The sequence below is a fragment of the Cyprinus carpio genome, unplaced genomic scaffold (assembly GCF_018340385.1).
Source record: "Cyprinus carpio isolate SPL01 unplaced genomic scaffold, ASM1834038v1 S000006548, whole genome shotgun sequence".
In the NCBI taxonomy this organism is placed as follows: Eukaryota; Metazoa; Chordata; class Actinopteri; order Cypriniformes; family Cyprinidae; genus Cyprinus; species Cyprinus carpio.
The window spans coordinates 484,948-495,601 of NW_024879211.1; the positions used below are offsets into that span (position 1 = coordinate 484,948).

The following is a 10,654-nucleotide window of genomic DNA, read 5'->3' on the forward strand; positions in this document are numbered from 1 at the left end:
AATCCGAGCAGCTGAGTCCTTTGCCATCTTCAAGAATCGGCTAAAAACACATCTCTTCCATCTTTTTTTGACCCTCTAACTTTAGCACTCACTATTCTAATTCTAATCTTTCAAAAAAAAAAAAAAAATAAAAACCTTTCTAATCTTTTTGTATTCTATCTATTTTCTTTTCATTTATTATACAATTATAAAAAAGACCTCTAACACTAGCTTGCTCTATTCTTTTTCTATTCTATCTGTTTTCTTTTTATTTATATTGTTTAAAAGCCCTTGCTACGTGTACTGTGTTTAAGCTAACTGAGACTTGTTATAGCACTTGTATATCATTGCTCTTTTTGTTGTTTTTGATTGCCTTTCATTGTCCTCATTTGTAAGTTGCTTTGGATAAAAGCGTCTGCTAAATGACTAAATGTATTTCATTGTCCTCATTTGTAAGTTGCTTTGGCTAAAGCGCGCGCGCGTTGAACATTCGAAGTGCATTTAAACTGTGGAGGGAGTTACCATGGAAACGGGGCGGCAACTCAGCTGACAAGTAGCAAATCTCTCCGTCTCTCACTGTTGTTTTTACTGCTTTCAGGTAAGTTTAGTCCCTAAAATTACACAAATAATACATACTACTTTTTCTGACACTTTCTTACATGTTATTGACACGCTTCTGTTAAATATTTACAGAAATGGTTCAGTGTCATGGGAATAAGTCCGTTAGCATCACAACCGTGAGCTAACAGAGGCTAACTATGAGAGGTAAGCTAGCTATAGATTTGAGCTCTTATTTATGAAAGTTTGGGATTTTAATCACATATTATCTGTAGATGAGTTTTTTTTTATAGCTTTGTAAATGTTTTGCTGGCTATTTGTTAATGGATGAATAAAAAAAGCTAATTATTTTAATCTAAAAGTATGCACTGTACTGTTAATTAGGGTTGCCAACCGTTCTGTATAATATGGAATCGTCCTGTATTTAAGGCATCAAAGAAGCATTCATTATGAAAGCTGTATGGAACGCAGTTTGTCCTGTATTTAAGGCATATGCCGTATGACCACCTAGACCATACGAATACCAAACTCTAAGCTGAGAATCAATTTTTTCTTTTTTTGACCAGTGTTTTGATTTGTGAGCATAGCCTTTTTAGGGGGGGTTTTTGAGAAAGAGGGGTACTCTGCCGACTGCTCGCTCCCGCTTCACAGCGAGGGCGTCTCGCGCTAACCGAGTTAGGTGTTTTAACGTCCACGTTTCGACTTCAGCTAACAGTTAATCAGTCTGGGAGAATGCAAACAACGTGATTCCAACATCCAGCCATGCAAGAAAACGTGCATTTTACCCGAGGGAAGACAGAATCAATAAGGAAAGTCATCTTTCTTTAATGTAGGTAATGTTGTTAAATACCTAGATGAAACTATTTATATTTAAATAACTTACAGCGTACTCTTAACCTTGAATATCATTCTTAAAACACAAAATGATTAATGAAGTGTCAAGCACCCAAAGCAGTCCATTAATTCTATAAGTTATCTTTAATTGAAAAATAAGCATTTCCATTTGTACTGTAGTAGGCCTACTGTAGCTATTACACACATGCAAATCAGAGTCAGAAAGAGCTTTATTGTCAAGTATGTTTGCACATACAAGGAATTTGTTTTAGTGTCACAAGCTTCCAGAACACAGAGACAACAACAACACAGATAATAAAAAATAAGATGTGAACAGATAATAAAAGAATTGATAAAATTAAGAAAAAACTGTAATTTTGTGAAATAGCCTATCATTGCAATTTAACATAACAGTTTTATATTTTAATATACTTTAAAATATCATTTATTCCTGTAAAGCCATGCTAAATTTTCAGCATCATTATGATCCTTCAGAAATCATTAAATTATGCTGATTTATTATCAGTGTTGGAAACAGTTGTGCTGGTTAATATTTTTTGGGACCTGTGATATTATTTAAGGATTCTTTGATAAATAAAAAGTATAAATAACAGTATTTATTTAATATATATATATATATATATATATATATATATATATATATAATTTTTTTGTGTGTGTGTGTGTTGAATATACACTACTGTTTGGGGTCAGTACATTTCTTTTTTTAAAGAAACTTTCAGAATACATTTGTTCAGCAAGGATTAAGGTGTTAAATAGATAAAAAGTGATATTGTTAGAATATTGTCAAAATTTCTGTTTTGAATAAATTCTGTTGTTTTTAACTTTTTATTTTATTTATGGAACACAGGTTCCAAAAAATATTAAGCAGCACAACAGTTGATAATATTATCAACACTGATAATAACTCAGCATATTAGAATGATGTTCTGAGTAATGATGCTGAAAATACAGTGCTGCGTCACAGAAGTGAATTAATAAAAATTATATTTAAAAGTATAATAAGATAGGAAACCAATATTAGAAATTGCATATAAAAAAAATTACTGTTTTTCTGTATTTTTGATCAACTAAATACAACCTTGATGAGCATAAGAGACTCCATTAAAAAACATTACAAATCTAAAAGATATATACCCATATATATATATATTTATATATATATATATAATATATATATATATATATATATATATATATATATATATATATATATATATATATAACCTAAAAACGTAATTTCTCTTTTCTTAAGATTTTTTTGTATGTTCTGTACATTATTCTTTTTCTTTTCTGCATTTCACCTCTGCTGTAGTTTATTTCTAATAAATCTGACATTGTATACTACGTATTGTTGGCTCTGTGACACATTGTTTATTTTCCTATATTCTCTCATGCTGATGACTGTGCAGCAGAGTTGGAGTGGACCTCTTGTTGAAGAACTTCTCCAGGCACCATGAACCATCTGACTAGTGAGTAAAACCTCAAACATTCAAAAGTTATCAGATATTAAAAAATATATATATCAAATAAATATCAAATATTTTTTGAGCCCTGGTTGTCTTACAAGGCCATCCTGTTTAACACTGCACTGAGGACACTACAACCAGAGAGGTACAACATAATTCAAAATGAGACAGATGATAATAAAAAAGTGCTTTGAAATGAAAATTAATACTGGTAAGACAAAACCGAGTACTGTGACTGTGCCTCACTTCAAAGTGAAACAGTCTGTAATGGTCATCTGCCGTGCCAGATCGATGGTGAAGGTGGGAATTATAAGTAAGATTTTCTAAACTTTAAATGTAGTAAAGTGTTTGTTCAAGTAAACTTTGTTGCTTGTGGAAACCTCACACAAGCCTGAAAGGTGCTTTAAACTTAAAATCTTATTTGCACTCTTTGAAAACTGTTCACCAAAGACTAAATTTCAGTACAGCAGAATTTTCTGCACACTTCACCACCAAGATCAAAATGAGCATTGTGAATGTAAAAGCTTCACATTACATTTATAACAACCATTGTTAATATTTGAATTATATTGAATTATACAGGTCCTTCTCAAAAAATTAGCATATTGTGAAAAAGTTCATTATTTTTCATAATGTAATGATAAAAATTAAACTTTCATATATTTTAGATTCATTGCACACCAACTGAAATATTTCAGGTCTTTTATTGTTTTAATACTGATGATTTTGGCATACAGCTCATGAAAACCCAAAATTCCTTATCTCAAAAAATTAGCATATCATGAAAAGGTTCTCTAAACGAGCTATTAACCTAATCATCTGAATCAACTAATTAACTCTAAAACACCTGCAAAAAGATTCCTGAGGCTTTTAAAAAACTCCCAGCCTGGTTCATTACTCAAAACCGCAATCATGGGTAAGACTGCCAACCTGACTGCTGTCAAGAAGGCCATTATTGACACCCTCAAGCGAGAGGGTAAGACACAGAAAGACATTTCTGAACGAATAGGCTGTTCCCTGAGTGCTGTATCAAGGCACCTCAGTGGGAAGTCTGTAGGAAGGGAAAAAGTGTGGCAAAAAACACTGCACAACAAGAAGAGGTGACCGGACCCTGAGGAAGATTGTGGAGAAGGACCGATTCCAGACCTTGGGGGACCTGCAGAAGCAGTGGACTGAGTCTGGAGTAGAAACATCCAGAGCCACCGTGCACAGGCGTGTGCTTTTGAACCAGAAACAGCAGCAGAAGCGCCTGACCTGGGCTACAGAGAAGCAGCACTGGACTGTTGCTCAGTGGTCCAAAGTACTTTTTTCGGATGAAAGCAAATTTTGCATGTCATTCGGAAATCAAGGTGCCAGAGTCTGGAGGAAGACTGGGGAGAAGGAAATGCCAAAATGCCTGAAGTCCAGTGTCAAGTACCCACAGTCAGTGATGGTCTGGGGTGCCATGTCAGCTGCTGGTATTGGTCTACTGTGTTTTATCAAGGGCAGGGTCAATGCAGCTAGCTATCATGAGATTTTGGAGCACTTCATGCTTCCATCTGCTGAAAAGCTTTATGGAGATGAAGATTTAGTTTTTCAGCACGACGACCTGGCACCTGCTCACAGTGCCAAAACCACTGGTAAATGGTTTACTGACCATGGTATTACTGTGCTCAATTGGCCTGCCAACTCTCCTGACCTGAACCCCATAGAGAATCTGTGGGATATTGTGAAGAGAAGTTGAGAGACGCAAGACCCAACACTCTGGATGAGCTTAAGGCCGCTATCGAAGCATCCTGGGCCTCCATAACATCTCAGCAGTGCCACAGGCTGATTGCCTCCATGCCATGCCGCATTGAAGCAGTCATTTCTGCAAAAGGATTCCCGACCAAGTATTGAGTGCATAACTGAACATAATTATTTGAAGGTTGACTTTTTTGTATTAAAAACACTTTTGTTTTATTGGTCGGATGAAATATGCTAAGTTTTTTTTGAGATTTTGGGTTTTCATGAGCTGTAAATCATCAGTATTAAAACAATAAAAGACCTGAAATATTTCAGTTGGTGTGCAATGAATCTAAAATATATGAAAGTTTAATTTTTTATCATTACATTATGGAAAATTATGAACTTGTTCACAATATGCTAATTTTTTGAGAAGGACCTGTATTATGCCTTGTTAGTGGACAATACCAGATTTTTTGACCAAACATATTTAGGGTTCAGTTCGCGCTATACGTGGAGAATAATGCACTTTTTTTTTTTTAAATGGCATTTATCAGTTTTTGCAAATGAACTTTTCACACTTGCCATACTCCAACAGGGTGAACGCACTGACCAAACAAAACAAAATTGGTGGCAGTGTGAAATGACCATAATGCTGTATGTTTTCCCCCACAGACCTGTTGCTTTCTGCGTTTCCACCGCGGTCTAAAGTACCGTGAAAATTAGGCAAATAGTTTGGTAACGTAGGTCTGCGCACGTTTCTCAATACAAAGTACGCAAATTTCGGACTTGCCTCCTCGGTAGTTCGGACTTTGCAAGGTTCGACTTGGGAGTGTGATCTCCCGTGGACGAAACGACGCAAGTCCGGTAATTCTGCAACAGCGTACTTGATTACGCAAATTTCGGACTTGCCTCCTCGGTATTACAATGAAACAAAATATATTATATCAATTTCCTTTTTATTTTCATTTTAACATATAGATAAATTGAATGAAGACCAAAGATTACCAGTTAGATTTACACAAAACAAATTATATTTTATGTTTAACCACTAAAGAGACATCAGAGCCAGCGGCACATATCAGAAGGACTAGCCGAGTTGAGACCGCTCTAGGCGGATACATAAGCTCTGAGCTTCCGCTGATAGTATGGAGCTGACCGTGTCCGAAATCGGCGAAACACATTTTTAAATAGGCGCTGTCTTTATAAATAAACCGCAGATTTGAGTTTTCAACAACTACATTCTAGCCTGAAATACTTTTAAAACTACATTTTATGACACAATAACTAATATTTTGAAAATTATCCGAATAAATGGTGGTTGAAATTACAATGCTGTGTGAACTCAAACAATCAGCATGCTCAGCGCCCAAGTCCTGCCCCCGAAAGTTTCGGAATGATGGAAACGTGGCTTATGTCCTAGTATTCTTTCAGTGGTTAAGATCCAATATTTTTTTATGATGGACACAAGTTTCGGAGGCATTGTGTAAACGTGATTGACATGTGAGGTCGTATTTATTTTTTAATGTGCGAAAATATCTGACTATAGTGTGCAGTGATCTTAAAGGGGCGGTTCACACTATAATTTTAGTGTTGTGATTTTTTTGGGAAGTCGATGCTAATATTGGTGGTGTGATGTTAACGGTCTCCCCTCAGTTATCACAACATGGATTAATGTGCTTGTACTGTGCCTTTTGCGACGGTGCGAAAGCATTTTATTATGTGTTACTCTCTGTCTGTCTCTCTCTAATATTGTAACTGTTTTCTTTGTAATTTAGCTCAAAGGGAATCATTTAAGATTTTAAAGGGAATTTGAACAGAATCACTGTTTCACGGCTGATCACTGAAACGGCCAGCGATTCACTGAACGAGCCGTTTAACCCTCAAATCTGCACTGGATATTAATATCCAAAGTATAGTGAAAACACTATTAATTAGCACAGTAACAAGATCGGCAGTTTAAGACATTAACTTGTAAGCACAAAACACAAGATACTTCTCTTTTCAATATGAATAAGGCTTTAGTAGATAAATCTAAGACATATAAACTAATCTAACACATAAGCACACGCACTCACATTAACACAAGTTGCAGGAAGATAGAAAGTTAGGGAAGAATGAGTTTAAGAGAATGAAAATGTGAAATCCCAAGTTTACAGCAATACGTGAAATTGCATATACATGAACAAACATTAATCACTTAATTAACCCCCGCATTGAGTTCCTCAATGAGGTTAAAATTTTATTAGATAACGCCAGTACAGATCAGAGTCTGGAGGTACGTTACTTGTGATGCCTGTGTAACGGGGTTCCCTTTGTTGTCGCTGAAAAGGGGGTTTCCCGAGGTTGCTGATTGGCTGGAAGTTCAGTAGTCGTTGAAGTGACGTCTTGGGAAGCCCGTGGTTGGGCGTTGGCTGACGATGCTGAGTTGAAGTTGAAGTTGAATGGGCACTTGAGGTCGGACTCGGAGACACGGTGTTACAAAACTTAACTCAGAACACGAAACTCTCAAACGGAAAAAAAAAGAAACTAAAGTAAAAGAATAGAAGTAAAGTGTTTGACGAGACTAGGTGGTGTTTCTTCTCATCGTGGCTAAGTAGCAGCAGGCGTGCAGGCCGAAGCACGCTGGAACGACGCTCGAAGAACGCTAAAAGTGATGACAAAAACCATGACTAAAAGCTAAAACTACAAGCAAAGCTAAAAGCCGGCATGACTTGATAGCAAAAGCTAAAAGCTAAAAGCTAAAAAGCAGATGTTAAAAGCAAAATTTGATGGTGTCCTGAGTATTTAAACTGGCCTTTTGGCCACACCTCAAATGTTGTCTTGACCAATTAGATATTGTCTTTTCTCGGTGTGTTGCGATGTTTGTCCCACCCATTCATAAATCATATGTTTTCTTATCAAGCACGTGGTCCGAATTTTCCCGCTCTTGCAGGGTATAATTTGGACATGATTCCTATAACAAGAATATGATACATTTGACAAATAACTGATGGTCAGAGACGTTTCAAGCAAGAAGATTCGAAAGAATATCATACTAAACATGAATATGATCCCTTAAGCTATTCAAGAGTTGTTTAAAAAGACATACACAATAAGTGATTAGAAACATTATAATCAAATGTGTGGATTACATGTATGATATGGAGTTAAGCAATGGACTGACATCCATTTAGAAGCCTTTTTTGAGTTCATTTTGGTGCATATATGCATGGGAAGGCATTCTCTGTGCCATTCTGTGGAGTAAGGATATGTCCTGTGAAGACCAGAGAGGTTAACAGGTCTCCTTAGGAATTTCAGTCTGGTTTCCTAGTTTCATTTCGACGCCTTGCAGGGTGTCTAGGTGTTTCACCTACTCAGGAAAGAGGGGAAGAAGGATGGCTGAATGTTTCTTCATGGTGGGTAAATGTAACTTTTGTTACGCTAAAATTTGGATATTCTACCTGTGGGAAGAATATGTTTGTTGAATGTGTTATCAGTAGATGTGGTTACCTCTGGGTGTAGGTAATGTTGTGTGTGTTAAAGGTGTAGTGTATGTGTGGTCAGATCTGTTTCAGTCTGTGTTGTCTCCCCCCTTTGCTTGTATGTCACTGAAGACTGGCTCTCTGCATCCTTGGCTTGGATGAGGGCCGTGTCCATGGTCTAATGGGGGTCAGTCCAGCAAGGCAGGAAGTTCTTTAGCAGACAGTCGGAGGTAGTTTGGCATGGCTGGGTGAAGCTGGGTTGCAAAACTTTGTCTCCTATGTTGCACTCTTCTTGTGGTGCCTTCTGGCTGTGGCAGACTTTCTGACCTTCTGTGCTCTGGTGGTCGTTGTTGCACAGACAGGAATGTGGTTCTTTTAGTTGGAGTTGCTTATCCAAGAGCAACTCGTGTGGGTGAGTCAAGTGATTACCTTTGGATGTCTGGTTAGGTTTCCAGTTGTTCTTATCCTTTTGGTTTCTTGAGAAGCTTGGCGGGTCCCATGGATTTTTCCAGCGGTTGGGATGAAAGTGGTTGTGGACATGGGTGTCACGTTCTCTGTGCTCTTGATGGAAGACTCTGGTGTTGTGATGCCACTGGGTGTCGTCCAGTGCAAGGCTTGAGTCTTTGTTGACAGAGTTCAAGAGTGTGGAGGTTTTGTTACCTTTCTTTGAGGCCATCTTTTGCTTGTTATAGGCCTTCTGTGTTAGGTCACGCAACTGTTGCATGGCCATGACGCCTAGATGGTGGCTGACTCCAGGGTGCAGATTCTTTAGGAAGAGGCTTTTGAAGTTCACATCCTCTTCAAGGTCAGGCTTGTTGTGTGTGCACCAAAGTAGGCTTGTCGGAGTCGGTTGTAGTAAGCTTGTGGAGTCTCTTGTCGACCTTGTTTGGTTTCCAAGGCAGTCAACAGTCCATGTTCAGACTCTGGGTCTATAAACTCTTTAATCAGGACCTCACAAAGTCGCTGGTAGTTTGACTTTGTTTGACTGGGCTGTCTATCTAGGAAGTTACGTACCTCTGGACTGGACGTGGCTCTGAGGATGTATAATCTGTCTCTGTCAGTCACATGAGGTCTCATTTCCAGATGAAATTCGATATCTTGCAGGTAAGCCTGGATGTCGTGGCCCTCTGTGGAGTTCGGGTTGAACCTGCTGATGGTCTTTGATGGTCATCCCGTGTGCAGCTCCAAGGTCTTGGACGGGAGGTTTTCCTTCGTTGGCAAGAAAGGGTTGTGTGGCGAAGGCAGGTGAGGTTTTGAGTTGTGGCCCTTCGCTCCTTTCGTCATATGCCAGTTCTTGGACGTGGGGACTCTGCTCTGCTCAGCAGTGATGAGGCTAAGAGATGTATCTCTTTCCTTGGCTCTTGTTTCTGCTTGTAAGCATATTGGAGTTCTTTTCTGACCATGTAGAGCTCATCGTTGGTATCGTCTAGTTGTTGGGTCAGATTGTCCGTTTCAGTTCTGTACCTTTCAAGGTGGTCTTTCAAAGCACTCACTTCAGAATTCTTGTCTCTGATGTCATACTTGCCCCAAATTTGACAATCTCTTCTCCGAATTGAAATTGTCAATAATTGTTCTAGTGGTGTTAATGTTGAAAGCTGTTCTCTGAAAGAGTTGGTTAGTTATCTTGCTTCAGACTGTGGTGCTAGGAGTTGATTTACAACATCCTGCCTTTCTGTGGAATTCGGCTCATGTTTCAACCAGGCTCCAGATCGAATCTTTAATTTGTCTGGTTCAGGCCTGATACGCTACAATATAAATACATACACACTAAGCAATAAAAAAATTGTGTCCTCATTCAAATGTACCATCTGTTCCTGTTTCCACTGACACTTTTTTTTTTTTAAATAATCTTTTAAAGATGTATTATATAAAATAGGATGCTGCGCTACGGCTAAAATTAGCTCTTCCTTAATTTTTGAATTTCTGTACAGAGAGGTCACGCAGTGACGTATCGATATTCTACTGGTCCCATGTCTTCACGTGATGCGAATTCGCAGGTCAGAGTTCACCAAACTTGAACTTTGGAACGTAGCGAAATGAGCTTGCGTTTCCGGTCTGACGCATTCGCATGCGTATGAATGGAAGTCAATGGAACGAAAAGTGCAGTGTGACCGCCCCTTAAGGGTTAAGGGTACAAACACTTGACCAGAATCATATCAAGTAACAACTGACTAATCCAAATGTTTTTTTTTTATCTTCTTTCTTTTTTTTTGTTTTGCAGATGCTGTCATGAAATGCCATGAAAAGGCAACTGCTGGACACCTGGGACAGGCCATCAATTCCAAGTTGGCAGAACTGAGGTTCCAACTGCAGAAAAAGGAGAGCCTGTTAGAGTTTAGAGTTGTCTAATAGATGGGGTGAAGGAAGAACATCCAAACCCTGCCCCTGCTTCCTTCAAATTTTTTTATGGATTTATATAATGGTGTTTTTTTCGTAAAGTAAAGGCAGTGGCAAAATTAACATGACACTACTTTGATGTTTTGTTCTACAAATTAAACTACACACACACACTCCAAAAACACCAACTTTGATACACCATAACTCGCTATTGTTTCCAGTCCTTCCTTCACCCAGTGTTAATTTTGCCCCTGCCTTTACTTTACGAAAAAACACCATTATATAAAT

General features: G+C 38.1%; 1 long non-coding RNA gene across 2 annotated transcripts; it reads left to right on the top strand.

The window, feature by feature from the left end:
• Nucleotides 1-453: 453 nt before the first annotated feature.
• LOC109073955 lies at nucleotides 454-10,349 on the top strand. 2 transcript variants are annotated; one of them, XR_006159457.1, is made up of 5 exons: nucleotides 454-577; nucleotides 673-744; nucleotides 2,805-2,864; nucleotides 2,963-3,006; nucleotides 10,251-10,332. It is a non-coding gene; the product is annotated as an uncharacterized LOC109073955 (long non-coding RNA). The 2 variants fall into 2 exon arrangements; XR_006159458.1 differs by lacking the exon at nucleotides 2,963-3,006 and having other exon boundaries at nucleotides 10,251-10,349.
• Nucleotides 10,350-10,654: the final 305 nt, after the last annotated feature.